Consider the following 24655-nt stretch of genomic DNA (forward strand, 5'->3'; position numbering starts at 1 on the left):
GGAGGTTTCAGAGTACTGGAGGAAAGCTGAATTTGTATCGCTGCTAAAAAGCCCCAAAGTGGTGAAAAAAGTGCAAAAACCTTCTGTGGATGCTTTTTTCCAGCATGGATGTAACCTCAACATGGTGCTTAGGAACAGGACTAAACCCTAATTAGCTGCTTGATTTGGGGATGAATTTATCAATTTCTCTTTCCAGGGGTGAATCAGGTGCTTGTGGCTTTGCCCCAACTTCTACTCTGTGGGGTTTTTTTTTTTCAGAAAGCAACTCCTAAAAATTGTGTGGGGTCAGAGGGGAGCTTCAAGGACCCTAAGGAAGGAGAGGAATTGTTGAACACATCCCATCCATCCCTGTAGTAGAGCAGGACAGGATGGTGATGGCCTTGGAGAGAAAAACAAAGAGCAGATCAGGCAGAGCTGAGCTCTTTGAACTCCCATCCATTTCGGGCCTTATCTCTGAATTTTCACGGGGGATAAACAAGATCTGGGCTTGGCTCAGTTAGGAGGGACAAGGTCCCCATGCCAGGAGCTCCTGGCTGGTGGTGAGGCTCAGTGAAGCACAGATCCACCACTCTCATCATCCATCTCTCCAAAGGAGATCTCCTCGTCCAGATCTGCTGGGATTTGTTTTGGGCAGGAGGTTGGAGATTGTGTTCCTGCTCACACAAGCCCTTGCTGCTCAGTTATGAGTGATGGTCACTCTGGCTGCCCAGTTTTGGGTGATTGTCACTCTGGATACCCAGATATGGCTGATGGTCATTCTGGTTGCCCAGATATGTGTGATGGTCACTCTGGCTGCCCAGTTACGTGTGATGGTCACTCTGGATGCCCAGATATGTGTGATGGTCACTCTGGATGCCCAGATATGTGTGATGGTCACTGTGGTTGCCCAGTTATGGCTGATGGTCACTCTGGTTGCCCAGATATGTGTGATGGTCACTGTGGTTGCCCAGTTATGGCTGATGGTCACTCTGCTTTCCCAGTAGCCATTTAGGGGTTTAGATGCCACCTTGTGACACTTTCACAAACTGTCACAGCTCTTTTGGTCACTTGTGGCTGTGGGAATCGAGGCCCCTGAAGGCCACCAAAGCCTGGGTGGCACAGCCTGGTGGCACCTGGGGGTCTGGGCTCCCATGGGTGGCACTGGTGGGAGCCCAATGCCAATGTGGTGAAGCCACCCCAACATCTCCACCAGGTCCCCTGGGCTCTCCTGGATGGTGCCTTGGATCACCAGTGAAGCCCAGGCTGGGGTAGATGATGGAATGGCTGGTTTTGGAATTCCTCTTGGAATCTGGGAGAGGAAGAGCAGCATGAAGAGCTCTGTGGGGTTTTTTTTGCTCAGTGGGGTTTTCTTTTGCTCTGTGAGGGTTTTTTTTTTTGCTCAGTGGGTTTTTTGTTTTTTTTTCTTGGTGGGGTTGTTTTTTGCTCAGCAGCCCGATTCTCTCATTTCTCCTCTCTGGTTTCAATGCCTACAGTGACACACAGTGGTGATGGGCTCTGCTGTGCCACAGCACTGGGGGACACTGGAGATGGTGGCAGTGGTGACCCCCAGGCTCCCCTTGCAGCAGGATCCACCTGCTGATGAGGGTTGGGCTCCAGGCTGCTCCTCACATGGCCGGATAAGGAAGCTTTGGAGTTTTCACTCTTCCATCCAATCTGTTGCCCACTTCCCACGGAGTTTTCTCCCAATCAGCAGGGAACTGCAGGTTCTCTAAGCTGATTTGTGCCACAAATGCTGCACTCAAATCCTCTTTCGTTTCTGTGACAATGCCTTTTTTTTTTTTTTTTTTTTTTTTTTTTTTAATTCTTGTGTAAGAAGCCAGGAAATAAAAGTTGGCTTTTGGCTGTCATGCTTCCCCTGTTCCTTGCATTACTGGAGAACCCAGCAGGCAGAGGTGGCTCCGTTGTTCCTTAGGAGAACATTTTCCATTGTCCCTGCATGTGTTCACCTTCCATTTGCAGGTGTTTGCAGGGGAGGTTTTCCTCAGGATTATTCCATTCTGCCATTCCATTGCTTCGCTTCCAAAGGATTTTTGGAATTCTTTTTTGTTCCTCACCTGCTTGGAGAAGGAAAATGATCAGATGAGGAGAAGTCTTGGGCTGTCTTCCCACTTGAGCTGGGGATGGAATCACAGAATCCCACACTGGTTTGGGTTGGGAGGGACCTTAGAGCCCCATCCTGTTCCATCCCTCGGGCAGGGACACCTTCCACTGTCCCACGCTGCTGCTCCAAGCCCCGACCAACCTGGCCTTGAGCACCTCCAGGGGAGCTTCAGCCAAGCCCCTATTTCCAAACCCCAGCTATTAAAAAGATAAAGAAAACACTGATACTGATCTTGTTAGAAAGGTCTGGAAGTCAGGGGCAAGCTGCAAACGAATGCCTTGAAAATGGGTGGAAAGGCCAGGAACGCTCCATTTCTCAGGGCTCATCCCTGCGAGCAGCGCCGGTACCGCGGCTCCCGGAGCCGAGCAGATGCTCCGGATCTCCCCCGGCCGGAGAGAAGCGCTCCTCGCCGGGAACCACCGCACCCGCGCGGCTCAAGGTCAGGCTGCTGCCAGCTCCATCCCCCCGGAGCCGAGCCGGAGGGGCACAGAACCCTCAGCGAGCACCCAAATCCCTTCTCCCCGCACTCTCAGGGCCGGCCCCGCGCCCCGTGTCCCCGGCGGGGCTGGCAGCCGCGGGGAGCCGCTGGTCCCGGTGGTCCCGGTGGTCCCGATGGTCCCGGTGGTCCCGGTGGTCCCGGGGGCACGGGGCGGCCCCGGGCGCGCAGCGATGCTGGGCTGCTGCTGACATTTCCGCCTGCGAGTGCCCAGCCAATTGGCGGGGCTGGAGCAGGCACACATGAAATATGATGATTTTCAGCAGCAGCAGCAGGAGGAGGAGGAGGAGGAGGAGGAGGAGGAGGAGGAGGGGGAGAGGGCGGGAGAGCCGCCGGCTCGCATGCCGGGGGCTGCGCACAGCCTGGCCGGAGGCGAGCGCGGCCGGAGGAGCCGCAGCACCCCGGGATGGCCCCGAGCACTGAGCGGGAGGATGGCACCGCCACCCAGGTGGGCCGGGCACGGTGGCACCACGGCCGGGGAACGCTGCCCTGGGGCCTGGGGACGCGCAGCTTTGGGGGGGATCGGTGCTGTCCCCTCCCATTGCTGGTGGCTCGGCGCTGTCCCCGGCGAGCTGTGCCACACGCGGGGCCACCGGCGCTGCTTAGCGGAGGGCTGAGCTGCTCTGGGGGGGGTTTGGTCGGGTTTGGTAAAAACCCGGAATGTCAGCCCTGGAAGGACGCGGTGCTGCTGTGCCAGAGCTGCTCGGTTCAAACTTCGCAGCCCGGTCCTCAGTTTGATGGGAAGCACTTGACAGAGCTGCTCTGTGCCTGGCGTTAACCCTCTCCCAGCTCCGGCCGGGCTGGAAACTGTTAATCCCGAAAAATTCACTCGCAACAAATTTAACCCCACTAAGGAGCCACGGCAGAACTCCGGGAATGGCATCCAGCAGCTGCTCCGTTTTATAATGACTTTGCATTTATCCCAGAGCCGGCTGGCGAGTTCGCACTTTATTATTATTATTATTTCCCCGAAGGGGAGGGGGTCCGATTAAAAATAATAATCATACAATAATATTCCCGAGGCAACCCTGGGAGGGCAAACCACACCTCCCCGTGCTCCGACTGTGCCACCGCTGCCGCTTTATTAATTTCCCTGCGCCGTGAGTGACAGTCCTCCAGAAGTGATAATTGGTGCGCTGTGTCTTTAAAAGGTTAAAACCCTTTTCAAAAAGGCCTCGACTCATAGTGGGAAAAGACAAGAGAGGCTTTGGCTGGCTTTGGATCCAGAAAACAGCTGCTGATTAGAGTCTGCGTCTTCGGGCTGAATTTATTACATATTTTTCAGCAGCAGGGATTCTAGGAGGAAGCTTCCGTTTGGGTTTCTTGATCGTGGTTTATTTTTATTCAGAGGAATAACAGAGGAAGGATTTGTTCCGGCTGGAGCATGCTCACAACCTGCAAGACCTCCCATTATTAAACTGCCTACTTTGGGCTTTAATATCCATGTGGTATTTTTTTGATTTTTATTAGCGTTATTATTATTTGACAGCGTGCATCTCTCTCTATTTTTTTTAATTTTTTAATAATTTATTCGGAGAGGAAGCTGATCTCGCAATGAGCTTTCTCCTTCCTTACTTGAAACAGGTGCTAATGAAAGAATGCAAATAGCACCGGCTGAGCCGAACATTTCATAAAGAAGGGAACAGCCACCGACCCGAACCGCTCCGGGATCTGCCCGCTGGCCCCCGGCAAAGGTAGGCACGGGGGCTTTTGTCGCTATATATATATATATATATTTTTTTTTTTTGCTGTTGTTCTCTGCGTGGATCTTTGGGATTTTTTCTCGCCCTTCCTTCCTTCTCTCCCTCCCCTGGCTCGCTGCGGGTGCCCAGCCGCCCCGACCAGATCCCATTTTTTTCTCCCCAAAGGTGCCAGCTTGGGGTCCCCAGCCCGTGTCCCCGCGTCCCCACCGGGGGTGGCCGCGGCCACCGCGCTGGGCGAGCGCCCCGAGCCCGCGGCGAGCCCGGCGCTGTCACCGAGCCCAGCCCGGAGCCGCGGCCCCGCCACGCTCGCAGCTACTTTGCCGCTTAATTAGCCCTGGCTGTCGCATGAATTTATCGTCGCTTGACAGCAACTTCATTTTCTCCCACCGTGCGGGGAGGAGGAGGAGGAGGAGGAGGCGATGAATTGGCGCTGGCTGGTGGGAGGCAGCGCTGGGGGCGGTGGGAGGCGATCGCGGGGTGTGACAGGGACGTGCCAGCCGGCCAGGGGCGTGCGGAGGGACCCGGGCTGGGAGCGGGGCTGCCGGGGGCCAGCGAGCCGAGCCCGGGGGCCAGCGAGCCGAGCCCGGGGCCTGCGCCTCTTCCATCCCATCCCTTCCCTTCCCTGCTGCCCGCGGCTGCTCCCTGATGCTACAGCGCGGAGAGAAACACTCCAATTCAAATAATAAAATAAGATTGCCAGGCTGGTTTCAGCAGCGAGGTGCCTGCTGGTGGCTGGATCCCCGCACAAAGCGCTGGGGTTGGGTATTTGTGTTTTATTTTTTTTTTTTTTTTTCCCTCCTCCTGGTTGGTTTTATTTGGCTGTGGCGTTCGGGGATCAGCCTGCGAGGTTTGTCCTTTGGGAAGCCCGAGTTTTTCCCGGTGTTGGAGGCAGGTGGAGGCATCCGCAGCCCCTTGCGGTACCTGCCCGCGGCTCTGGCCGCGTTTTGCGCCGTGTTCCCAAGCCCGGGCTTGCAGCAGGGACTGCAGTGGCCTCTCCAAGGGCCAAATCCAGCCCTCCTTGGGATGATCCAGCTCCTCTGGCTGTGGGAGCCTCCGGGGGCAGGGATTAGCCCTTTGTCTGGAAGTTTGTGTTTATATTTCGGCGTGTTTAAGTGTTACATATTTCTGTTCTGGCTGTGCACGCAGGGTATTTGGAGGGGTTTTGCCTGAGCGTTCAGGAAAGGATCTGCAAGAAAAGTTTCCCCCGATGAGTTGTGCGAGCTGAGGGTGGGCAGCACGTGAAACAAAATATTTATTTTATATAAACAGCCCCTGGAGGCTTCCTCCAGAGAGGACTTGGGAATGTCTGACCTGGCAGAGGAAAAGTACCCAAAACTCAGTGTGCAGCCTGGTCTGTCCATCCCTCCCTCATTCCAAAAGCAGATGATTTTTAATTAAGAATTTGATATGGGGGGTGTGTGGAGGAAAATAGGATTAAAATGCGTTCTGAAGGCAGCAGGATGGGAATATTCCTCTGCTCCTGGTTTGCACTGGGTGAGGGCTGGCAGCACCTCGTGTCCCCTACCCTGCTGCTCTAAAAAACAAATCCAGGTGCTGGTGGCTGCTGGAAAGCCCCAGCCTCGGGCTTTGGGATGTAAGAACGTGGATTTTTCCCAAACCCTCGTGTTCCATGTGCCGAGGCAGCTGCTGCTCCTGCAGGATTCATTTCTCGCCGTGCCAATAACAGTGCTACTTTTAAATTTTTTTTTTCTTTTGGAGATTGCAAATCCTCTGAGCTGTAACAGAGCATGGTGGGGGGGGGGTCTGGCTTTATTCCCGCCCCCCCGTGGCTCTGCCGGAGCGCTCGGATCTGTCCCGGCAGTGCCATGTGCTGCTCCTCCCCACGGCCAGCACTGCTCAGGGCAGGGTTTGGGATGAGAAACCTGCCAAGAGAGCCCCAGAGAGTGCTGAGAGAGGGGGCAGAGGATGGGAAAGTGTTTTTCCTATGGAGGGTGGTGTTTCTCCTATGGAGATGTTTCCCCTGTGGAAGGTGGCATTGCTCTTATAGAAGGTGGTGTTTTCCCTATGGAGATATTCCCCTATAGAAGGTGGTGTTTTCCCTATGGAGATATTTCCCCTATGGAAGTTGGTGGTTCCCCTATGGAAGTTGGTGCTTTCTTTATAGAAGGTGGTGTCTTTCCTATTAAAGCATCTCCTATATCGAGTTTTGGTTTCTGTGCTCCCTCTGGGCCCACAAACATCTTACTGCACAACCCAAACCCTGAGCCAGCCACGTGGGCAGGACAGTGGCCTTTGTCCCAGGGCTCTTCTCAGTGCAGGTGGTGGCACCTGAGCCCTGCCAGGACCTGCTCTGAAGCCTCTGTAAAACCTTGAGGATCAGTGAGAATTGCTGGCCCTGCATCTTTATGGTTTTTATAATTTCACCCCTCCTGAGAAAGGGAAATGAAACTGGTTTTGTCCCAGGGCTGTTCTCAGCACAGGTGGTGGCACCTGGGCCCTGCCTGCAGCTTCTCTGAGGCCTCTGCAGAACCTTGGGGACCAGTGGGAATTTGTGGCCCTGGATCCATGTGATTTTTATCATTTCACCTCCCTTGAGAAAGAGAAATAAAACTGTTTTTGTCCCAGGCACTGCAGCCCAGCTCATCTGGCACTGGAAAGCATTCTGGTCATTATTTTCCTTGAAACAGTCATAAAACTCCTGTAAACACACACAACACACAAGGCTGGGGCCTCCAAACGGCTCTCCAGCATCTTGGCTGTTCCTGGGAAGGGCTGGGGCAGTTCCATGGGAATGGGGAGGTTGCTGGGAATTCAGAGAGCTGCTGATGGGCCAGGGAGTTTTATGGAGCCCTGGAGGAGCCAGGGTCAGAGCTGAAAGGCCTCTTCCCCCTTATCCTCCTCCTCAGGTGCACTTTACTTCTGGATTTCTACCTGGATAAAATTCCCAGAATTTTCTCTCTGCTCAGGATGTAGAGCTGTTGAGGAAGGGATGGATGCCAGGAGGGCAGGAGCTCCCCATTGACCTAAACCCCTCATTTTTAACAGGGCCAGCAGTGGGGGGATCTGCCTGGTGCTGGTGGGAGCACGAACAACTCTGGATTAGTTTGGGGTTTGGGGTCTCTTTTCTCCATGGCTGGCTCAGTTTGTGCAGATGGATAATGTGGGATAGTATGGGAATAATGTGGAATAACACAGGAATAATGTGGGACAGCACAGGAATGAATGGTGAGCCCTGCTCCCTGGTTTACTTTCCTGTTTAAAGGTGTGTGGTGATACCTGAAGAGGATCTTCCAAAATATCTTAGAGGGCTGGTGCTTGCTACCCATATTTTGGACCCATATTTAGCCATATTTTGGACCCATACTCCTGGCCCATATTTTAGACCCATTTTTCCCCATATTCTTCACCCACATTTGCCCACATTCTTGCATATGTCCCCATTTTTACCCCTATTCCTAACCCCCATTTACCCCCTTTTACTCATATTCCTGACCTATATTTCCCCATATTCCTGACCCATATTCACCCATTTTCACCACATTCCTGCCCTTCCTGTCAGGGAAGGCTGTCCAGATCCACAGTCCACATCTCTCCTTTTAGTTCTTTAAAAAGCTCTGAAACTTTTTCATGCCAAGAATGGAAACGTTGCAGCTCCCTAAGTCAGGGATTTGCTCTCGGTGCTGTAGGGGGGGACCAACGTGGCCTTTTTTGTTCCTTTTTTGTTCCTTTTTAACCTTTCTGCGTCTTTACTTTTCCTCCTGTGTGGGAAACGGGCAGGAGGGAGGGAGGGGGAGCCTCCTGGCCGAGCTCTCAGTGGGAGTCCCTGCCAGATTGAAAATACAAATAATAAGTTCTGACTCTAAGCCCCAACTGCAGACAGCAGCACTCGCTGGGGTTTTGGGGTTGTTTTTCTGGTTTAGATCATTATTTGCTGGGCAGGCTCTGGAAAATGCACATTTTGCTGACGAGCCAGGTGAGGTTTGAGAAGCCCCAGGGCTGGGGGTGCTCAGGTGGGTTGGGGCTGTTCCAGGGGGAATGTCACACCTGGAATTGAATAATGGCATCATTTAACCAGGCTGGGACACTTTGGGCTCTTGGGGAGCTCTGGGAATTGCTGCTGGCATCCCCAGGGAGCCCTGGGAATTGCAGCTGGGATGGTCCCCAGGAGCTGCTCCCAGCCTGGATGTGCTGCTGGGTCAGGGCCTGACCCCACTCCCTGCAGCTGGGACAGGAGGATCCCACAGGGGGATCCCATGGGATTCCAGCCCTCCCGGTGGAATTCCCACCCCTGGAGCAGCCCAGATGTCAGTGCTGTAAAATCTTGTCTCTCCCTGGCTTCTCCTCTGCCATTCTGGCATCTTGGGACAGAGCTGGGACAGTAAAATCCAGGGGAGGGGGATGCCCGTGGATGGCTGGATCATCTCCTGCCACAGGAGGATCCCACAGGAGGATCCCATGGGATTCCAGCCCTCCCAATGGATTTCCCACCCCTGGAGCAGCCCAGATTTCAGTGCTGTAAAATCTTCTCTCCCTGGCTTCTCCTCTGCCATTCTGGCAGCTCCTGTGGGACTTTGAAGGAGCTGGGACAATAAAATCCAGGGGGAGATGCCCGTGGATGGCTGGATCATCTCCTGCCTCCCTGGGGAAGGCTCCGGGGCTGCTGCTGACTCAGGGATGGATTTGGGAACCAGCAGTGAGCAAACCCTGATGTAACCAGGGCTGCTCTGGGATCAGCGAGCCCAGAATTGATCAGTGAGTAAAGGAGGGATGGGAAAAGCTCGTGGTGATGTCAGGGATGAGCTCAGGGGCCTTGGAGAAGAACCTCAGGTCCAAATAAAACTTCTCTCCTGCTTTTTTGGCTGCCTGGAGAGCTAAAGCAGATTTTATAATCCCTCTGGGTGCTCCTGCATTGATTTGTTCCTGGTGGATGGATTGGAAAACAAAAGGTCCAGGATGTTTGGAATAACCAAAATTGGATTTTAGATGGAATTTTATGTGCAAAAAAACCAGATTCTTGGGAAAGGTTCAGCTGCACCAAACCTTAACCCTAACCCCCATCCATCCTCCCAGCTTCCAAAGGTATTCCCCTTTGTGTTTTTATCCATGAAAATAAATTTATCCTCATCCCTCATTTCTCCTGTCCTTTACCTGCCTCTCTGTTGCTTTTCAGAGTCCCAGCATTTGCAGGGATATTCGTTTTACCCCAGTTTTGGGAGTTTGGGCTCATATTTTGAATTTTCTTTTTGTTTCCTGTGCTTCTGGCATCAGAGGGAATTTCATGGGAGAGTGCAAATTGCCGAGACAAACAACTTGTTTTGTTTTCAAGGGCTGTTCCAAAGCAGTTTGGTCAGATTTTTCCTGAAAAAAAAAAAAACAACAAACCAAAAACTTGCTGCAGGGAATTTGGGGCAAAAAAAGGGATTCTCCTGTGGAGCAGGAATGTCCCTAAATCCACGTGGTAATATTTGATTGATTATAACTCGGATTAATTAATTGGAGAGGAATTATGTGCAGGGAAAAAACAAAAATCTGGTACCTGGCAAGTGAAGGAGGGGGGAAGGGAAATATTTAGAGGTCAGATCAAATGGGCTCTGAGGGGCATGGTGGGGTCAGGAGAGCAAGAACTGCAGATTTAAACAAATTCAGTATTTATAAAGATATTGCTGTTGTAGCCAAATCAATTGGGATTTTTGGGGTGTTGAACCTGTTTTGGTTGATGGTGAGAGCAAAAGGTGCTTCTCAGCTGGGGCTGAAAAATGACATTATTTCACTCCTAATTATGCTGGATCCATCAGTGGGATTTAATTGGGCTTTGGGGAGTCAGGAGGACCTGGAAGCAAAAAATCCTCTGGGAAGTTTTGTTCCTAAATTGCAGAAGAAGAATTATTTTTGTTCCCCCATCCCTGAAGGGAATCCAGGGCCACAATTCCCAGGGGATGCTGCCGAGGGCTCTGTGCTCACTGGCACGTGAGGACAGGGGAGATTTTGGAAACCCCAAACAAAGGGGGTTGGGTTCTGTCCTGCCCTTGGGGCAAAAACATCCCTTGGATGTTCCTGCCTGGGACCTCAGCCAGGGCTGTCCTGTGGGGTTTCTGTGGGGTTTCTGTGGGGTTTGTGTGAATCCAGAACTGGAAATGTCATTTGTGTGGGGTTTGTGTGGGGTCTGTGTGAATCCAGAACTGGAAATATTATTTCTGTGGGGTTCCTGTGGGGTTCCTGTGGGGTTTCTGTGAATCCAGAACTAAAAATGCCATTTGTGTGGGGTTTGTGTGACCCCCCCCCAAGGCTGTAAATGCCACTTTTGTGGGACCAGGGTAGGAAATGCCATTTCTGTGGGGTCTGTGTAGGGTTCCTGTGGGGTTTGTGTGACTCCAGAACTGGAAATGTCGTTACTGTGGGGTTTGTGTGGGGTCTGTGTAACTCCAAAACTGGAAATATTATTTGTGTGGGGTTTCTGTGGGGTTTGTGTAGGACTAGAACTGGAAATGTCATTTGTGTGGGATTTGTGTGGGTCTAGAGCAGAAAATGTCATTTGTGTGAAGTTTCTGTGACTCCAGAGCTGAAAATTCCATTTTTGTGGGGTTTATGTGGGGTTTCTGTGGGACCAGAGCTGCAAATGTCACTTGTTTGGGGTTTGTGTGGGACTAGAACTAGAAATTTCATTTGTTTGGGGTTTGTGTGACTCCCAAGGCTGCAAATGCCACTCTTGTGGGGTTTGTGTGGGACCAGGGTAGGAAATACCATTTTTATGGAGTTTGTATGGGATTTGTGTGGGTCTAGAGCAGGAAATGCCGATTGTGTGGGGTTCCTGTGGGGTTTGTGTGACCCCAGAGCTGAAAATGCCAGTTCTGTGGGGTTTGTGTGGGTCTATAACAGGAAATGCCATTTGTGTGGGATTTATGTGGGACCAGGGTAGGAAATGCCACTTTTGGGGGGTTTCTGTGGGGTCTGTGTGGGACCAGGGCTGCAAATGCCATTTCTATGGGGTTTCTGTGGGGTTTGTATGGCACCAGGGTTCCAATGCAACTTCTGTGGGGTTTGTGTGACCCCAGAGCTGAAAATGCTACTTTTGTGGGATTTGTGTGGGTCTAGAGCAGGAAATGCCATTTGTGTGGGATTTATGTGGGACCAGGGTAGGAAATGCCACTTTTGGGGGGTTTGTGCTCATGGGGGCTGCAGGAACAGCTCCTTTCCCTCCTCTTGTAATTCCATACTCAAATTCCAACATCCCAAGGATGGAGGGTAGGAATAACAACCCTTGAGGATCATGGGAATAACCCCAGAGCCCAAAGGATTCCTGGAGAACTCACCTGGGGAGCACCAGAATTCCCAGAATAGGGAATGCAGCTGCAGCTCAGCAGTTGGGATAAAGCTGCCCAAAAGCTCTGGGGATGGGAGGCCTGCACCTGGCAGGGCTGATTTTCCTTTTTGGAATTTTGGGATGCCTGGTCCCCTCCTGAGTCCATCAGCTCCAGGGCTGAGCATTTCCCAGCGCTGGCTCCTGGTGGGATGTGATCCTTGGGAAGGGTTTCTAAATTTTAGGGTAATATTTTGATCGGGAGGAATGTGAGGAAGCTGCAATCATCCTGTACCCAGCGTTATCCCGAGCTTTCTTTTGGGACCTGAGAGCATTTTAAGGCCTGAACCCATCCCTGAGCCGCCTGTTCTGAACAAAATTGAGAATTCCGAGGGTGATTTCCCCAGCTCCCTGCCCATAACAGGTTCCTGTTGTTATTTCTGTTCGTGTTTATCCATTTTTTTTTCCCCCCAATCCATTTGGAGAAGCTGCTCAGAGCCTGGTGCTGTCTGCAGGAGCCCAGTCCTGGGTCAAATCTGCATTTTAGGCTAAAAATCTTCATTATGGACCAACTTTCCTGGCTGAAAAACCCTAAAATGAACTCGGTAGTCGGGAGCAAAGGTGGAGGGGGTGGGGGGATGCGAATATCCCAGGAAGTTTTGAAGTGAAGCATTCCAGAGTGGGAAGAAGAGCTGGCCCATATCCAGCGTTATCCCGAGCTTTCTTTTGGGATCTGAGAGCATTTTAAGGCCTGAACCCATCCCTGAGCCACCTGTTCTGAACGAAATTGAGAATTCCAAGGGTGATTTTCTCCCTGCCCGTAACAGGTTCCTGTTGCTGCTGTTGTTATTTCTGTCCGTGTTTATCCATTTTTTTTTCCCAATCCGTTTGGATTTTGCCACTGGAAAACTGCTCGGGACCTGGTGCTGCCTGCAGGAGCCCAGCCTCAGCTCAAAACCACATTTTAGCATTAAAAAAAATTAAAAACCTTCATTACGGACCAAGTGTCCTGGCTGAAAAACCCTAAAATGAACTCGGTAATGGGGAGCAAAGGTGGAGGAGGGGGCAGAGGATGCGAATATCCCAGAAAGTTGCAAAGTGGAGCATTCCAGAGTGGGAATAAGAGCTGGAGGTTGAATGTGCAATCACAACCTCCCTTTGTCTGCGGGCTGTTGATCGGCGAAGCTGCAATCTCGTGGCAATAAATAGATATTTAAGATAAGCTCCGGCGTGTAATTAAAGACTTCTGCCACACGGCCAGATGCGCTGCCTTTATCTTTGTGTAAATGAGAGCGGAGCCTGCGCTCAGTGCCCCCAAAAAAAAAAAAGGGGGAAAAAAGGTTCTTTGTCCCAGTTTGCATCCGTTTGCTGCAGGGTGGGAGGGAGGGAGGGATTGGGACCATCCCTTCCCCAGGGAAGCTGGAAATGTCAGTGCTCTAAGGGCTCAAGGGAATTAAATGTGTTTATAAAAGGTGAACCATCAGCCAGGAGCGTTTCTCTGTTTTTGCAGTGTTTTGGGAAGGAAATTCAGGGATGGGATGGGATGGGATGGGATGGGATGGAACTGTCACTTCCCCAGGGAAGCTGGAAATGTCAATTCTCTAAGGGCTAAAGGGAATTAAACGTGTTGGTAAAAGGTGAACAATCAGCCAGGAGCGTTTCTCTGATTTTCCCGGGTTTTGGGAAGGAAATTCAGGGACGGAGGGAGGGATAGAAATTCAGGGAGGGAGAGATGGGATGGGATCTTCCCTTCACAGGGAAGCTGGGAATTTTGGTGCTCTAAGGGCTAAAAGAAATTAAATGTGTTGGTAAAAGGTGAGCAATCAGCCATGAGCGTTTCTCTGATTTTCCAGGGTTTTGGGAAGGAAATTCAGGGAGGGAGAGATGGGGCCGTCCCTTCACAGGGAAACTGAGAATTGTGGTGCTCTAAGAGTTAAAAGGAATTAAATGTATTGATAAGAAGTGAACCATCAGCCAGGAGCGTTTCCCTGATTTTGCAGAGTTTTGGGAAGGAAACTCAGGGAGGGAGGGATGGGACCATCCCCTCCCCAGGGCAGCTGGAAATTTTAGTGTTCTGTGGAGCTAAAATGAATTAAAAGTGGTGTTGTCACTGTTCATAAAAGGTGCAGCTACAGCCAGGAACGTTTTCCTGATTTCCCGGTGTTTTGGGGTGGAATTCAGGTGACTCTGCCCCTGCTTTGGGACTGCAGGCCCAGCTTTGTCCCGTCCCACACGAGGGCTGGGATCACAGCTTTGGGCTGAGCCCAAGCTCTGGAGCAGGTTTTGCACCGGCAGCTCCCTAGGAAGGAATTTTGGGATCATGGAGGTTGGAAAAGCCCCCCCAGGACCATCAGTGCCCACCTTGTCACCAGCCCAGAGCCACAAACTGGTGTTCCTTGGACACCTCCAGGGATGGGGACTCCAAACTCCCTTCCAGTGTCACATCCAACATTCCAGTGTCACATCCAACATTCCAGTGTCACATCCAACATTCCAGTGTCACTCCAACATTCCAGGGTCTGATCCCTCTCTCTGTGTCTCACAGGGCTGGAGCAGGACCCAGAGCACAGAAATCCTGGGAAAACGTGCCCTGGTGTCTTGGAGGGTGTTTGGAACTGCCAGGAAAGGCTCAAAAAAAAAAAAAAAAAATCAAAATTCTCTTGGATCTCTGAATGCTGCAGGGAGTTTGTGCATGGTCCTGGCAAAAAATCCATCCTGGAAGAGCCTTCCTGGACCTCTTCTGTTCCAGGAACCCCTGGAACAGGGAAGTTTGGTTCCAAGCAGTGCCTGTGTTTTTAGCGGGGTCTGGTTTGAGCTTTTCCAGCAGCACCTTGGGTTTCAGATCCCCACTTTGGGCTGGAATCCTTAATAAATGGACGAGAAGTGATGCTTTGTTTTGGGGATAAAAAAACTGGGGAGGAGGAGAGGAAAGCAGAATTTCTTTGGGATTTGTACCCCAGGGGAATTCCTGCTGGATTCTGGGATGGGATTTATCCCCAAGGGATTCCTGCTGTGCTCTGGGATGGGATTTGTTTGGAATTTCTTGGGTTTATGTACTGCAATTTTGCCTTCTTTTTCTTAACAAGGTGGAATGGTTGGATTAAGTTTTTGAGTCTTTTGTTTTTATGGGATTCCTTTCTTGGTGTTTTACCTTTGTGCTGCCACTCCTCTCCCACTTAGGCCATCCCAAACCTTCCCTAAACTCAGTATTTGTACCTTGATCCTGACTAACTCTGACTTGTAGTCACATATTTGACTCCTGGATGTTTTTCCCCATTCCAAATCCCACGAAATGGCAGAGCCAAGCTCCCACCCAACAACCCCACTCTGCTTTTTGGGAAATGGGTTTTTCCAAGGCTAAACCCTTTTAAAACCCTTAAAGCTGCATAAGCAGCTTAAACCCAGCTAAAGCCTGAGATCATTTTAAACAGCTTGTGCCAATAGAAAGACTTAGATTATCTTAAATACCTTAAACAGATCTGCAGCTTTAGGGGAGAATTTGGCCAGATTTGGTTGATTATTTGATTTGGGTGATTTTGGTGTCACCACTGGGTGACTCTGCCCAACCACTCCTGGCTGGGAGACAGAAAATCCGGGAATTTTGGGATTTTTTGTTTACATTTTGGATGTTTGACTGTAAACATGGCAGGAAAATCCGAATTTGTGACCTTAACCCTGCCCTCATGCTCAGCTCGGGATCATCTGTAATTCCTGAAGACTTTGTGTTATTTGGGATAAATCCAGAGCTGATTTGCAGGGAAAGTTGGGTTTTGTTCCACCAGGTGAAGATTTTCAGTGCCTGGGCTGCCCTGTGCAGTCTGGATTCTCCTAAATCACTCTTAGAGCTTTGAAAATCCCACCTTCAATGTGGAGGCTTAATTAAACCTCATTAAAAATGGGAATAAATGGGGAAAGGAGTCCAGACTCTGAGGGGATTTCTGCCCACTCCTCACTCCACATTCTCCCAGTGTCCATGTGGGATCTGATCCTTCCATTCACTGGAGATGGAAAATCAGGATTAATTCAGCTCAGAGATTTGAAGAGTTTGCTTTATTCCTAAATTAAATCAGGAGTTTCACTCCCTTGGAGGGCTGAGTTGTTCCCACAGAGGCATTTTCTGGGAGCTGATGGAGCAGCAGCCCTTGGAATATTTTCTCCAGGACATAAAATCCCCCCAAAGCTGAAAGGAAAAACCATCAGGAAAAAATTTCCACTTGGAATTCCTCAGCTGGGAAAAGGAGCTCAGGCACTTCCCTGCTGCTGGAATTTAGGATGAGACTTGTATCCTGGGAATTCCTGCTGGATTCTGGGATGGGATTTGGATTCTGGGATGGGATTTGGACTCTGGGATGGGATTTGGATTCTGGGATGGGATTTATACCCTGGGAATTCCTGCTCCCTCTCACCCAAACTGCAGCTCCTGGCACACAGAACCAGCCTGGGCTGGGATTTTCCTCCAGTCCCACTCCTGGTTTTGGTGCTATGGGATTTCTGTGTATTGGGAGCACCCTGGAAATGGGAATTGATGCTGGAGCAGGAGGGATTTGAGGTGGTGCTTAAAATCCAGAATTAAGCTGAAGGTCTCTGCTCTGTTCCTGTGTTGGGACAGACCCAGGTGAACAGGAGGTGAAAATCACGGAATTATAAAAAGGTTTGGGATTGAAGAGACTTTAAAGCTCATCCCATTCCTTCCTTGCCTTTGGACACCTCCCACTGTCCCAGGTGCTCCCAGCCCCAATGTCCAGCCTGGCCTTGGGCACTGCCAGGGATCCAGGGGCAGCCACAGCTGCTCTGGCAATTCCATGGCAGCCCCTGCCCACCCTGCCAGGGAACAATTCCTTCCCCAGATCCCATCCAGCCCTGCCCTCTGGCACTGGAAGCCATTCCCTGTGTGCTGTCCCTCCATGCCTTGTCCCCAGTCCCTCTCCAGCTCTCCTGGAGCCCCTTCAGGCCCTGCCAGGGGCTCTGAGCTCTCCCTGGAGCCTTCTCCTCTCCAGGGGAGCACCCCCAGCTCTCCCAGCCTGGCTCCAGAGGGGCTCCAGCCCTGCAGCAGCTCCATGGATTCCTCTGGATTCTCTCCAGCAGCTCCAGGTGCTGCAGGTGTTGGTGCCCAAGCTCTGCAGAGGAGGAATCACCTGAACTGGGCAGAGGGACAGAATTCTCTTTTTCCTGCTGTCCACAATGCTGGGGATGGATGGACATCCATGGATGGATGGGAAAATGTGGCAGTTCTTGGGAAGGGCTGACCTGGAGCAGGGCTGGGATCTCCATCCATGGCAACATCTCCTCCCAACCTCTCCTGGCACAGACACAGATCCCTGACATTCCGAGGAAACCGAATTTTAGGATTTTAACCATTTGAACTTGCAAGGGAAGTCAGAAAACGGAGGGGAAATTTGCAGTTTCATGTTCAGATTCCCAGGCCGGGTGTTGGATCCCTCCCTCGGGTTATTCCCAGAGCAGCTGTTAATGAGTTCTGGGCTCCCGAGTTTTAATCCCCGGATAAATGAATTTGTTGTTCAGAACCTCGGAGGTGAGTGATCCTTGGGAGGGAATTGCTTTCCTTCGGCCTGCCAAGCTCTGAAGTCCCTCCGAGATTTTATCACTTTTAGAGCAAGAAACCTGAGTGGTACCTGTGGAAATATCTGGTGGAAAAACCAATCCATGCCCCAGGAGGATCCATCCCTCCTCCCTTCCAGCTCCTGCTGCCAGCCTGGCTCCAAAGATTTCATGGAAAACAGCTCCCAGGAAAGTTCCTCCCATAAAATAAACCTGGAACAAAGAGCCAGAATGGGTAAAAAAGAAAAAAAAAAAACCCAAAAAACAAAACAACAAAATAGGATGGTGGTGGAGCAGGATGGAAAAGGGGAGCAGCAATAAAATCCCATGAGTTTGGTCAGAAAATTTCCTAGAGAACAGTAAAAGTAAAAAATAACTCAATTCCCTGAAAACTTCCAATTCAGAGTAAAGGTTTTTCGTCCATATTCATAAATTCGCTTTTAATGTGATTTTTTTATTAAAAAATGTTCCTTTTAAAATTTTTCTTTTCTGGGTGTCTTTCTCATAACCTCCCACTGCTTTTCCATCCCTGCTGGGACATCCTCCCATGTCCTGGAACACCAAATATTGCTGCTTATTCCTGAAAATTCTGCAGCATTCCTGGTACCTCACCGAGCTCCCAGCTTTCCCTTTGGGACAGCGTTTGCTGATGGAGAATAGCACTTAAAAAAATAAAAAGTAAAAAGAAGAATCCTTTTCTTTAGGTTATTTAACGTCTCCAAGTGTTTTTCTGCGTAATTTCCCATTTTTTCTAATTTTTCTCATGAGGTGACGACCTCCCAGAGCAGAATTATGTGTTTGTTTATTTATTTATTTATACAAAGAATAAAAAAGACATTTTTTCCCCACAAAGTCAGGAACAAAAGAAAGCACAGAAATTTTGAATTGCTTGCTGTAACATCCAAAAAGTTCTGTGGTTTTAGAGATATTGGTTAGTAAGAGGGAGTAGCAGGGAGATTCCCATGGGGTGGTGAAGAAGTGGTTGTGGCTGAAAGGTGTGTTCAGAGCAGGTGGGGATTTGTATTTATATTTTAATTTTTTTTAAATTCCTATTTTTTATAATTTATTATTTATTTTTATTATATATATAATATATATTATAATATATAATATTTTTTTTTTGTGTAATTTCTTGCTCCGCCGTCCAGATTGCCCCGAGCTGCTCTCCTGAGCGAGGCCTCCCCAAAATTCTTCTCTGCAGGGTTTTTCTGGAGCGAGCTGCCCCTCCCTGCCACAACAGGCAGCAATTCCCGCTTTTTCAGGGATGCAAATGGAGCAGCGCCGGAGCCCGAGGGGATTTTTTGGAATCTTGTGCCAGTGGAGTGATAGAAACCAACCCTGCGGGAAAACCCTTTCCCCATCCTCATTGGGAAAAAACGCGAATATTTTGATTTTTCGGCCGCCCGAGCTGCGATTTGCGAGACAAAAGCTTCGAGTGGAGCCCTGGGGGTTTGGAGCGGCCGGGACGCGCCCGCCCTGCCGGGGCTTCCCGCACATCGCGCATCCTTCCCGGGATGTGACAGCCCCAAAAACCCCCGGCGGCTCCGCTTTCCTGCGGGAATGTGCCTGCAAAAACCAACCCGCGGGGTAAAAACACGGGATGGAAACACGGGATAAAAATACGGGATAGAAAAACGGGGTAAAAACATGGGATAAAAGCAGAGGTGCTGAGGAGGGGCCGTGCCGGGGCTGTTCGGGGGTTTTGTTTTCCTCCCTTCCCTGGCTCAGGGATGAGCAGAGCTGCCCTCGGCTCCTCCGGCTCTGAGCAGCAGGAGCAGGGACCAGCTGATCCCATCTCCATGGACTTTTCCTTTTCCCTTCCCTTTCCCTTTCCTTTCCCCACATTTTTCCAGCTGCAGCCACCAGCCAGGACCTTTAGCATTGCCCTTTGTGTCCCTGCTGGAATTTCGGCTGGTGAGGGAAAAGGGCCCCCTGATGCCAGGATTTGGCCCCAGCTCTGCTCCCAGAGCCTGACTTCCAGGGATATTCCAGGGATACAACCATGCCAGGGGCTCCCAGGGTCCCTCCTCCTCTCTTTGAGGAGAATTGAAGTCCAGTTCACATCTCATTTCTAAAAAAAGCTCAGAAAAAGGAAATATCTCAATTTAAAGCATCCTTTATCCATTTTCCTCTGGATATTCCCAGCCAGGGAGGGATGAACCTGGAGCTGGAGGTGCAGAACACCTCAGGAGTGGCTTTTACCTCGGCTCACACTCAGATTCATTCTGATCCTTCTGGTTTCCTGCCACCAGGAAAATCCACCTTCAGTGGTTGGACTCGAGGTCTTTTCCAGCCTCGGTGATTCCACGATTCCAGGTGGGCAGTGTCTCATCCTGTGTCGTGGCTGTCAGCAGCTGAGGGTGTCACTGTCCCCCTCCCTCAGGCAGCTGCTCACATCTGTAACAGCTGTGTCTGATCCCAGATCCCACCAGCACCTCCCAAATCCCTAAACCCACGGCCATGGAAGCGTGGGGGACTCGGAGTCAATCATTCCCCAGAGCCCTGGTGCCGAACGCTCTGCTCCGAGATCGAGGCTTTTCCTCCTTTTCATCACGTGCCTGATGAAAACATCCCAGAACTGCTCTTGCTCTGAGCAGGAACCCAAGGGAAACACCAGGAGGGACCTGCAGGGAGGATCAAACTCCCAGCTTGGCCAGACAGCTCCGTGATCCCTGCAGGGATAGAGGGACAGCACACAGGGAATGGCTTCACTGCCAGAGGGCAGGGCTGGATGGGATCTGGGGAAGGAATTGTTCCCTGTCAGGGTGGGCAGGGGCTGCCATGGAATTGCCAGAGCAGCTGTGGCTGCCCCTGGATCCCTGGAAATGTTCAAGGCATTTTTTTGCCTTTAAAACCTTTAAGGATTCTGCAACCCCGATGTTTAAATAAATTTGGAAGCACTGGTCCAGAGGGGAGTGTGGGCAGTGTGAGGTCACTGTGATGATGTCCCGTGTTCCAGGCAGGGCAGGAGGGGATGGCAGGGCAGGGTTGATGCCTTGGGTTTGAGCTTTTATATTTTCCAGACTCTCTGCTGCTTGGTGTGTAACTCTGAAACTTCATGTTAGGTTGGTGAGTTCTCTTCACAGGGTGTTGGACAAAACAATTCCTTTCTAGCTGGAGAATCAAGGACAGCAATTATCCAAAAAGGGGAAAGGGACAAGCCAGGGGACTGAGACTTCATAGCCTGGGGCTGTGGTTGGACAATTGACCCCAAGGTGTAGATGAACCAAAATTTATAAAAATGTAAAACTCGTGACCAGGATCCATCTTGGATTTGATTTGGGTGTAGCCCCAAGGTGGATCCTTTCAATTAATTCCTATTTTATTAATTTTGCTCTGTTTAGTCTCTGTTCCAGGTTTGCCTTTCCAGGTGATGGGATGGGATGGGATGGGATGGGATGGGATGGGATCACCAGTACTCAGCATCTGAGTAGAACCTCAAGACCCTCAAGGAGGGGCTGCCCAGGGTGATGGAGGAAGGAATCCAGCAGGGTGAGATTCCCCTCTTTGAGCAGCTCCTGCCTCTTCCCAGCACAGCTGATCCCTCCTTTTATGGACTCCCTGACTGAGGCTCTGTGGAGCAGCTTGGCACATCCCAAGCTGGAGTTTGGTGCCAGATTTTTTGTCACCAAAACTGTGGGAAAACAGAAAAACCTCTCCAACAGCATTTTTAGTGTTAGAGAATCGAGGCATTGCTTTATTCTGGCCAGGCTGTGCAACAGAAATCATTTCATCCTCACATTGCTGAGTTCTGCAGGGAAAATCATCCCATCCCACACGGAATTTTTCCCATATTTATCCATGAAAAACCCAGAGAAATTCTCATTCACTGGTCCCAAATTACCCAATTCTTAGTGTTTGGTTTCCTATTGGTTATTGATCCCTTCAGTGCTGATTAGGTTCTCATTCTCTGGTCTCTTATCGATCTTTTCCCAGACCTGGTGTCTTGGCCACACCAGGGGTGATATTCGGGGGTAATGTTTGTTAATTATCACTAATTATCATTATCTCCTCTGCATCCTCTGGCTACTCCCAATCTGTTGATGTTCATCTTGTCAGACTCGCCTGATGATCAGAACCTTTAAAAAAAAAAAAAATTACAATTCAATTTCCTTTTCTCAGGGCGAAGATGAACAAACCCCTGACTAAAAAATGAGTTAAAATACAACTTTAGAGGTTGTGTCATTTCCAACAGACTCATAAATGGTTTCTCACGGGTGTTATAAAAATCTGGGAGCCTCCTCCTGGGTGGAACTTTAATTTGGATGCAGCTGGAGGGAGGCAGGAGGGGACATCGCTGCCATCGTGACCAGGTGTGACCTCAGAGCAGGAATTCGGGCTCTGGGCCAGCCCCCACGGAGCTCTGGGGGTGCCAGACATCCGTGTAAGCTGAGATTCCCTGGATTCCAGGCTGCAGCTCGGGTGGGAAGCACGGGGGATGTTGTCCTTCCTCTATTCCAGGGGGAGAAATCCCTCTGGCACCTGCCCCTCCCACTGCTGCATTTCATAGAATATTGTCGCCAAAAATTCCGGTTTGGCCATCCAGCTGCAAGGACAAAACTTGAATTTTTCCCTTTTATTATCTCTGCTTTTTAAAGCCCTCCTGCAGAGCCAGCCAAAGGCCAGCTCTGCTCAGGTGGAAAGTCTTGGAGACACCCATCAGGTTATTAATTCATTAAATAATGTAATTAAAGATGAAATAAACCCGGCTCATCCCCACTGCTCAGGGACAGACCTGACTCCCCAGCAGATTTCTCAGAACTTGGGAGATCCCTGGAAGTGTTTGGTGCTGGCACTGGAGGAATTGCCAGCCAGGAGAGCAGAGAGTGGCTCCTGGGGAATTAGGAAAATCTGGGAGAGGAGCCCCCAAAAAGCAGCTGTGGGTTGATACGGAGGAGTTTGAGGAATTCCCTGAGGAGATAATGAGCCAGGACAGGAGGGTGGGGATGGGAGAGGAGCCCTGGGGAATCTCGGCTGCTGTTGGAGAAAATTCCGGATTCTCAGGTCAGGGAGATGAATTCAAATGAGGATAAATGTGCCGAGCAGCGATTACAGAGAGGAGAGCGGAGCAATTTCCTCAGCCAGAGGAGATTAAGGGCCCATCACCTCCTCCTAATGAGGGCCAGCCCTGATTGGGGCTCCCAGCCCGGCAGCAGAGAATGGATAATGACAGAGCTGAACCTGGGATTTGTCAAATCCGCTGTAAAAATCCTCAGCCCGACGTGAAATACAAACAATTATTGATGACTTCGGGGCCACTGGGAGCCCAGAGCAGGGAGTGCAGTGGGAGGGTCCTGGGGCACAGAGTCCCCACAGCTGCTGGGATATTGTTTGGAGAAGGAGATGCTTTTCCACAGGGATGTCCTTAATCAGGATCTTAATTCTGGAGTTTTCTCAGCACATTTGTTCCTGAATTTCAGCTGAGAGCTGTGTGGGCTTTGCCTCCTCAGCCCTGTGCCTGTCATAAATCATTAAACACAGAGCAGGAACTGCTAATTGACGATGTGTGGCCATTTCTTTATTTTATATATGGAATTTCCTCCTTGGAATTCCCCTCCTGGCTGGGTGGGAGCTCTGGTCAGTTCTTTGCTCACCCCCAAACTTTTCCCAGTGCAGGAGAGGTGCAAACCTTCCCTGTGCCAGCCGTGGGAACCCTGGGGCAGTGGAGAAGGGAATGTGCAGAGTCAATAATAATTAAATGTGGGATTTGGTGCTGATTTTCCTTGTTTGCCTCAGGAAGAACACTGAGATCCCCACTGCCCTGAACTCTGCCATCCAGGAGCCTCTGGGCAGGCCAGATCCGTGTGGCTCCTGCAGAAAACCTTGGGGATGCTGCTTGGGAATCCAGCTGATCCTGGGGTCTGTGCAGGGATTTGTCCCCTCTGGGCCTCCTCCTGTTGCTGCAGGAATCAATCATGGAATGGTTTGGGTTGAAGGACCTGAAATCCCACCCAGTGCCACCCCCAGGGACCCCTCCCACTGTCCCAGGTGCTCCCAGCCCCAATGTCCAGCCTGGCCTTGGGCACTGCCAGGGATCCAGGGGCAGCCACAGCTGCTCTGGCAATTCCATGGCAGCCCCTGCCCACCCTGCCAGGGAACAATTCCTTCCCCAGATCCCACCTGAATCCCTCCTCTTTTCATTTAAACCCATTCCCTGTGTCCTGTCACCCTCTGCCCACGGATGAAATCTCTCTGCCTCTTTTTAATCTGCTTCCTTTAAGTCCTGCTTAAATCAAAAGCTGAGCTCAGCTCTTTCACTTTTTCACCAGTTGCATTTTAAAAATGAATTACGTTGTGTAAGGATTGCTTCTTCTGTGGAAAAATGAGAGAAGATGCAGCAGTTGGAGATTTTGGGAATGCTGGGGCCTCTCCCTTCTCCTCTCCTGTCCTGAAGATTCCCTCTCTCCATTCAATATCAGCGATTTAGGGATGCCAAATACGAGCAATTCCTGATTTTCTGCGCTGCCGGGAGCTCCGGGCGAGCCCCAGTTGCTCCCCCGTTATCAGGGCGGAGATCAAAGCTCATCATTTAAAGAACAAATGCTGTAAATACCTGGAATTTGTGCTCTGACTCTTTTTGGGAGAGGGGATTGCCACAACAAGCTCGAGCTAATCCCGGGGTTTGGCAGCGAGAGCTGCGGAGTGACGTTACCTGGGGAGTGAGGAATTGCAGGATCCAGCCTGTTTTTGTCAGGAATTCCTCAGGATCTGGGAATATCCTCAGGAATTCTGCCCTGAGTCAGGGTTCTTTTCATCTTCCTCACCGTGATTTATTTTTATTTCATTTTATGAGTGATTTATTTTTTCCTGCTCCGGGTTTATTTTTAGCATCTGGTGAAAAGCTGCACACCTTGAAAAGGAGAAGCTGGGGGAGAGGCTGACCCTGGGCCTCCTCACCTGCTTTTAGAAAAGCATTTCTGTCACTCGGGAGCACCTTTGCTCTATGAGAATTGTCCCTGAAGTGTCCCTTTGTCCTTTTAGTGCAGTCTGGGGCTGCGGGCAGAGCATGAGGAGCCCTCTGTGAACTTTCTCCCACCCCATTTAAAACCATTGAAACCTTTATTTTCCCTGGTTTAAGAGTCACAGTTTTAGTTCAGGTTAACCAATGCAGCACTAGATAAGAGATGAGCACAGCCAGGGTGGAGTTAGAGGTGCAGCAGCCATGAATAAAATTGAAATTCTTTGCTGTTGTAATAGCCTGAAATCCTGTGCCCTGTCTAGAAATTACAGGTTGATTAATTCAGACCTGTTAATGAAATAGTGCAGAGTAAAGGCCACCCTGGGGAGAGAAATGACCACACAGAAATAGTTTTTCTGGATCTTGTGAGAAATTTAAAGACATTTTTTCTGCCTTTTAAACCTTCAGTGATGCTGCAACCCTGATGTTTTAATTAGCTTGGAACGATTTGACTTGAATATGGTGAGGGTGGTTGTTAGGGTGTGCCCACAAGGAGCTTTTTTACCTTTTTCATTGGTTTCTGAATTTAAAATTGACATTCTTTGCCTGTATTCTTTTCCCTGTGGGGTGCAGGAACAGA

At 50.4% G+C, this 24655-nt stretch overlaps 1 protein-coding gene across 5 annotated transcripts in view; it reads left to right on the top strand.

Moving 5' to 3' along the window:
* The first annotated feature begins 2941 nt into the window (after nucleotides 1–2941).
* Nucleotides 2942–24655, top strand: part of HIVEP3 (HIVEP zinc finger 3) — a 267897-nt gene continuing 246183 nt past the window's right edge. For 4 of the 5 annotated variants that reach the window (XM_088178522.1, XM_088178523.1, XM_088178526.1 and 1 more), the window contains exon 1: nucleotides 3752–4291. The gene's annotated coding sequence lies outside the window, so the exon portion shown is untranslated. Of the gene's footprint in view, nucleotides 3046–3751; nucleotides 4292–24655 lie in introns of those variants that run through there. The other variant, XM_088178525.1, reaches the window with a different exon arrangement.

This window comes from Sturnus vulgaris, chromosome 24 (assembly GCF_052056855.1).
Source record: "Sturnus vulgaris isolate bStuVul1 chromosome 24, bStuVul1.hap1, whole genome shotgun sequence".
In the NCBI taxonomy this organism is placed as follows: domain Eukaryota; kingdom Metazoa; phylum Chordata; class Aves; order Passeriformes; family Sturnidae; genus Sturnus; species Sturnus vulgaris.